We start from the raw sequence: 7,500 nt of genomic DNA on the forward strand, positions 1-7,500 counted from the left end.
AAAGGATTACAAAGGCGGAGCATGCCGACAGGAGACCTTTTGGTCCATATCTAGGTCGGATGCGAAAAAAATCATGATAATAATAAAATAATAAATAAAAACTATAATAATGTAAATAACAAATAAAATACATAAATAAATGCATAAGTATAGTTAAATAATAAACAAACAGGTAAATAGTAAATGATAATAAATTGACATATAACTAATAATAAGTGAAAATAAAACAGACAAATGATAACAAAGCAAAAACAAATAACATAAGATAAATTGTAACCATTACAGCATCTTGCTTAGGTGTTTATCTAAATGATTCTTAAAGCTTCGAACTGAACTACATTGCACTACCTAGGAAGTTTATTCCATTTATTAACCACACGGTTGGCAAAGTTGTTTCTACCCACTTCCAAATTGAATCTATTTCCGGACAGTTTGAGACCATTGTTCCTTGTCTGATTCTCATTCAATGTGAAAATTTTGTCACTTTTAATGTTGTCAATTCCCTTTAGAATTTTAAAGACCTGTATCAAGTCACCTCTGAGTCTACGCTTTTTTAGGGAAAAGAGATACATATGTTTTAGTCGATTTTCGTATGATTTATTTTTTATATTTGGAATAATTTTTGTGGCTCGCCGTTGTACTTTTTCCAGTCTGTCAATGTCTTTAATGAGATTCGGTGACCATACGGAAACAGCATATTCCAAATGTGGACGAACTAACGATTTATATAGCTTATTAATGAGTGATGGACTTTTGAAATCAAAAGATCGTGCAATCAGTCCTAGAATCTTATTTGCTTTCTCAGAGGCTGAAATACACTGCTTGGATGATTTGAGGTCGTTACTGATAATTACGCCGAGATCTTTTTCACTATCCACTTTTGTTAACGAATTTCCAAATAACTTATAATCGTACTTACTGTTATTTTTACCTATGTGCATTACCTTGCATTTACTTGTGTTAAATTTCATTAGCCACTTTTCAGACTATTGCTGTAATTTATCTAAATCTTCTTGAATATCTAATTGGTTTAAGTGATCATTTGCCATTCCGCACAGTTTTGTATCATCAGCAAATTTGGAAACAGTAGATTTTAGTCCATGGTCTATATCATTTATATATACTATGAATAGAAGTGGTCCAAGAACGGAACCCTGAGGAACTCCACTTGTAACATTTTTCCATCTAGAAGTTTTTCCATTTAAAACAACTCTCTGTTTTCGACCATTCAACCAATTACTAGTCCAACCTAATAGGCTACCACTTATTCCGTGTAAAGCTAATTTAGTAAGTAGTCTTTCGTGTGGGACGGTATCAAAAGCTTTTGTAAAGTCTAGATATATTAAATCTATATTGTTTCTTTTGTCATAATTCGAGATAACTGTGTTGTAGAATTCGAGTAAGTTAGTCACGCAAGAACGTTTCCGTCTGAAACCATGCTGGCTATCATTCATCAAACGGTTACTTTCTAAATGATGTTCGATAGCATCTCTGATGATAGTTTCCATTATTTTTCCTACGATTGAAGTCAAACTTATAGGCCTATAGTTATTTGGTTTCTTTTTGCCACCTTTTTTGAATATGGGAGTAACGTTAGCTAGCTTCCATTCTCTTGGGACATCTCCGGATATGATGGATTTCTTGAAAATAATTTCTAATGGAACAACAATCTCATTTTTCATTTCCTTTAAGATTCTTGGATGCCAACCGTCAGGCCCTGGTGTTTTATTAACTTTGAGTTTATCTATACACCTTTTATTTTTTTTATTTTGTTATATTTACCGTAGTGAGTAAGTTTACCCTAGACTTTTCACAGGTTTCAGTTTGGAGTTCACTTTGAGGTGTTTCGTTTACGAATACCGAGCTAAAATAATTGTTTAAGATATTACACATTCCTTCATTTGAATATTCAAGTTGACCGTCAGCAGATAATAGTGGACCAATGTGATTCCTAACAACCTTTTTATCTCTAATGTAACTATAGAATTCTTTGTGATTCTCTTTGGATTTATCAGCGATGTTCATTTCATATTGTCGTTTTCTTTTTCTTATTGTCTTTTTTAAATATCTCTGTATTGATACATAACTTTCATAGTCATTAGATGCACCCGAGCACTTATATTTTTTTATAAGCCTGTCTCTTTTTAGCAATACTTTTTTTTCAGTTTCTTTGTCAACCTATTTTGGGCGAGCCTGATTTGGGGGACGTCTGTCCTTAAAACGAATGTAAGTATGAATCATCTTTGTGAACGTATTTTGAAATATTTCCCACATCTTATCTACAGGTCTTTCGCTTAATTTTACCTCCCAATCTGTAAGCTGAAGCTCTTGATGTAGTTCTATGAACTGAACTTTACTGAAATCGGGTATTTAAGAAACACAAGTATCTATTCTAAAATTTTTTAGTAGTTTGAATCTAACTAAGTTGTGATCGCTATTTGCAACGGTTTCACCGACTACTACTTCAGTTACCATGCTTTCGCGGCTAGTGATCAATAGATCGAGTAAGTTTCCATATCTTGTGGGCTCTTTTATATGCTGAATTAAGTAATTGTCACCGAGAAAATCAATCAAGCGACTACCTATATGGCCATGTTCATGGGTCATCCAATCAATGTCAGAAAAATTGAAATCACCCATTATCAATAAATCCCTGTTGCAGAAACTAACCAGTTCTTGAAATAACAGTTTTTCGTCTGCTAATGATAATATCTTTGGCCTATATATTACACCTATATTCATTTTTTTGTCCATTTGTTTGGGTCAACTCAACCCACAAACTATCATATCATCCTGTTTCACTTTCTTTAAAACACAAGTATGAACATTGTTTTTAACGTACAACAGAACACCCCCACCTTTCTTGTGGTTTCTATCCTGATGAAAGTGTTTAAATCCCGCAATATTAAATTCAGCTTCGAACTCTGTACCATTTAACCATGTCTCGGTTATTCCTATCATATCGAGATTTTCGCTTTTGACATACGCCTGTATTTCTTGATTTTTTTCCTAATACTACGAGCATTAAAGTACATGGTTTTAAGAAACTCGTGATTATTTCTTTTTGACACATTTTGAGTTTCAATATCATGTCTTACATTATCATTTTGTTTTTCATTTATACCTTGCTCTATATTATCATTTGGTACTTCATTGACATTTAATGCCTCACCAACATTTCTCCCATCAAAATTAAAATTAACATTACCCCCATCACGGACATCTGGTCGATCACGGTCATCCGATCTCTTTTGTACATTTTGTCCCCCTACGTCACCGTGATTCACGCCGGCCTCCCGTCGTTCATTGACATTATGTCCGGCATCCTTTCCTAAAATTATATTTTGTCCTCCAGTGACATTATATCCTACTGTGATATTTTTTCCTCCACTATAATTACATCCCATCGTGATCTTTTGTCTTCCACTGTCATTACATCCCATCATGATATTTTGGCCTTCTTTGACATTCTGTCCGGTATCCCTTCCTAAAGTTATATTTTGTCCTCCACTGACATTATATCCTATCGTGATATTTTCTCCTCCATTATCATTACATCTTATCGTAATATTTTGTCCTCCACTATCGTTACTTCCCATCGTGATCTTTTGTCCTCCACTGTCATTACATCCCATCGTGACATTTTGTCCTTTGACATTACATCCTAATGTAACATTTCGTCCTCTACCGACATTATATCCTAAAATTATATTTTGTCCTATAATGGCGCATTGTTCTACATTAATGCTATACTCTACACTGTTTTCCCAAGTACATTCTATTTCCCCTTCCCTTTGGGCTTCTACCCTAAAAAAGGAGCTACTTCATTACAAACTCCCACAATGAGGGACTGCCCCAAAACGCCCTCAGTACCATTTATCGCATTCCTCGCGGTAGATGCTCATCTTCATATTACCGCGAGTCAGATCGAGGCGTCGAGAAACGCATAGCCGAGCACAAACGAGACTTGAGGCCACACAGGACGTCTAACTCACTCGTGCAGCACGCTGACCAATCTGGACATTTGCCCCACTGGGATGGGGTCGAGGTTTTACACAAGAGATTAAGAAGAGACATGAGGAAGCCTGTTGAAGCTGCCTATATTAATTTCTTATGAAAATATCAATGCCAGGGAAGGTTTTGTTTGTTTATCAAAGGCAGCAAGTAAATTGATTATAAAAACTATTGGGAAACATATGCATGGTACGGGAAAGGGAATCCCCAGACAGCCAGCGGGATGACCTGTCCATGCCCCCGTCCTCGGATGTATAATTGTGAGGTCCAAACTGTTTGTAGACAGCTTACATGAAGACCGAGTCGGTCGAAACGTATAAGCAATAAAGGAGTTCCAGCCCATCTTCGCTTATTGTTCCTCCACCCACTCTCGTATATGTATATGTATATGTATGTATATGTATATGTATGTATATGTATATGTATATGTATATGTATATGTATGTATATGTATATGTATGTATATGTATATGTATATGGATAGGACAGTAACATGGGGTTGGGGGATAGCATAACGGAGGGATAGTCGTAGTATAAAAGTGTCATCATTTCTCTATGAACAGAGTTTTCCTTTTTTCACCGACCCTGTGGTGGGGGAAGAGATTGCTACCACCAAGCCCTTCCACTTGAGTCGTAAAAGGCGACAAAAAACGGGACGGGGGATGGGATTAGGAGTCCTACTACCTGTAGCCCCGAAAGGGGACATTCCTAAAGAAGAAATAGAGGCATACGAGGGTCTGGGAGTTTTCCAACCAATACCCTAAGGTTTGGGTCTTTTAATGTGCGTGGATGTGGTACAGAGATAGGCAGTATGTTTGTGAGAATAAAGATGGATGTACTGGCTTTGAGTGAAACTAAAATGAAAGGAAAGGGCAACTATGAGTTTGGGAGTGTAGCTGGGAGGTACTCAGGAGTGAAGACGGGATGAGGGAGAGAAGGGGTGGCTAAACTGGTAAGTGAAGAGATAAATAACCGGGTAGTGGAGTGGAAGAAGGTTTCATCAAGGTTGATGTGGATAAATGTGAAGCTGGGAAGGGAGATGTGGGTTTTTGTAAGTGCGTATGGACCTAGTAGTGAGAAGAGCATAGAGGAAAGGGAGGCTTTTTGGGTAGATATAAATGAGTGCATAGAGGGATTAGGGAAGAATGTCAATGTAGTTGTATCGGGAGACCTAAATGCTAGGGTAGAAAATGAACCAATATATGGAGTGATTGGGAAGTATGGAGTTCCAAGTAAAAATTGTAGTGGAGAATTGATGGTGGAGATGTGTCTTGAAAGACAGTTGATAATAGCAAATACAGTGTTTAGGAAGAAAGTCAAGCATAAGTACACATGGGAGAGGGTGGTGGATGGAAAGGTGGCAGATAGAGCGTTAATGGACTATATAGTGGTGACCAGGAGTATGGTAGGAAGAGTTAAGGATGTACATGTTCTAAGGGGAGAGAGTGGGGGAATATCAGATCATTTTCTGGTGGAAGGTAGGCTGAGAGTGGAGAATAGGTGAAGAAAGAGGAAAAGGGTAGAAGGTAGAGAGGTACTTAGAATGAACTTCTTAAATGAGAAAAAAAAAGGAGAATGAGTATAAGAAGAAGCTGAAAGAGGAGTGGGAGGGAGTAAAGGATAGAGTAGAACTAGGAGTGGAGAAGGAATGGGGATGGTTCAAGGAGGGAGTCATAAGGTGTGCAAAGATGGTGTGTGGAACAAGGAGGGCGGGAGGAAACAGAAGGAAGGGTAGTGAGTGGTGGGATGAGGAAGCAAAGAAAGGTGTAGAAGAGAAGAAACAGGCATTCATAGATTGGCTACAAATTAGGACGAGGGAATCGTATGAGAGGTACAAAGTAAAGAGAAGGGAAGTTAAGCATAAGATAAAGGAAGCAAAGGGGAGAGTAGATGTGAAATGGGGTAAGAGTATGACAGAAAATTTTGAAAGCAATAAAAAGATGTTTTGGAAAGAAATTAAAAGAGAAAGAGGAGGCGAATCAAGTAGAGAAGAAAAGGTAAAAGGTGCAGATGGAGAGATGATAATGGAAGAGAAGGCAGTGAGAGGAAAGTGGGCAGATTGTTTTAGGTAGTTGCTAATTGTGAAGGAGGATAGGGAAGGAAAGGTAGTTGCAGTGGAAAGTGCCAAGAAAATGAGAGTGATGAGTGAGGAAAATGGAGGAATAATAGAAAAGGATGAAGGGAAAACAGATGTTAAAATAATGAGAACAGGTAAGGCACCTGGTCTGGATGGATGCCATGCAGAATGTCTGAAGAAAAGAGGTACAGTTATGGTGAACTGGCTGGTGAGGTTATTTAATGTTTGTTTAAGAGAGGGTAGAGTGCCGGAGGACTGGAGGAGTGCCTGTATAGTTCCGCTTTAGAAGGTAAAGGGGGACAAGTGTGAGTGTAGTAGTTTCAGAGGGATCAGCTTGTTGAGTGTAGTTGGGAAGGCTTATGGGAGGGTTTTGATTGATAGGATTAGGAGAGGAACAAAGGGAGTAATTGGTGAGGAACAGTGTGGGTTTAGGACAGGTAGGAGTTGTGTAGATCAGATTTTTGTGATAAGACAGATATGTGAGAAAGCTATAGTAAAAGGTAAGGATTTTGGGGGGCTTTTATGGATCTGGAAAAGGCTTACGATAGGGTAGACAGAAAGGCACTGTGGGAGGTACTGCAGATATATGGGATAGTAGGGAAACTGTTTAGAGAAGTCAAGAGTTTTTACGAGAGTAGTAGAGCTTGTGTTATGATTAGAAATGGAGAGAGTGAAAGATGGGACTTCGTGAGGGATGTGTTATGTCGCCCTGGCTGTTCAATCTTTACATGGATGGGGTGGTGAAGGAGGTGAATGCAAGGGTAGTGGGTCAGGGGTTGGAGATAAATAAAGAAAATGGAGAAAAGTGGGAGGTGAGCCAGTTGTTGTTTGCTGAAGACACTGCGCTTGTAGCAGAATCAGAAAAGGGATTGAGGAAGTTAGTGACAGAGTTTGAGAAGGTGTGTGAAAGAAGGAAGCTGAAGATAATTGTGGGCAAAAGTAAGATGGTGAGATGTACAAGGGAAGAGAGAGACAGCAGGCTGGAAGTGAGCATTAAGGGTGAAAGACTGGAGTAAGTGGATAGTTTTAGATACTTGGGTGCGAATGTGGCAGGAAAGGGAGGAGTGGGGGTGGAGGTAGAATGTAGATTGAGAGAAGCGAGTAAATGCCTTGGTGGATTGAAAAATGTAATAAGAGATAGATATCTGGGAATGGATGCTAGGAGGGGGTTATATGAAGGAGTCATTGTGCCAACAGCATTGTATGGGGCAGAAACATAGAACATGTAAGAGGAAGAGCGAAGGAGTTTGAATGTGTTTGAGATGAAATGTCTGAAAAGTATGATAGGGGTTACTAAGCTGGATAGAGTGAGAAATGAGGAGGTGAGGAGGAAAACAGGGGTGGAAAGGGAACTGGGAGATAGGATTGATGAAAGAGTATTAGGATGGTTTGGACACATGGAAAGGATA

This window comes from Oratosquilla oratoria, chromosome 40, assembly GCF_046742065.1.
Source record: "Oratosquilla oratoria isolate Oo_2021 chromosome 40, ASM4674206v1, whole genome shotgun sequence".
Taxonomy (NCBI): domain Eukaryota; kingdom Metazoa; phylum Arthropoda; class Malacostraca; order Stomatopoda; family Squillidae; genus Oratosquilla; species Oratosquilla oratoria.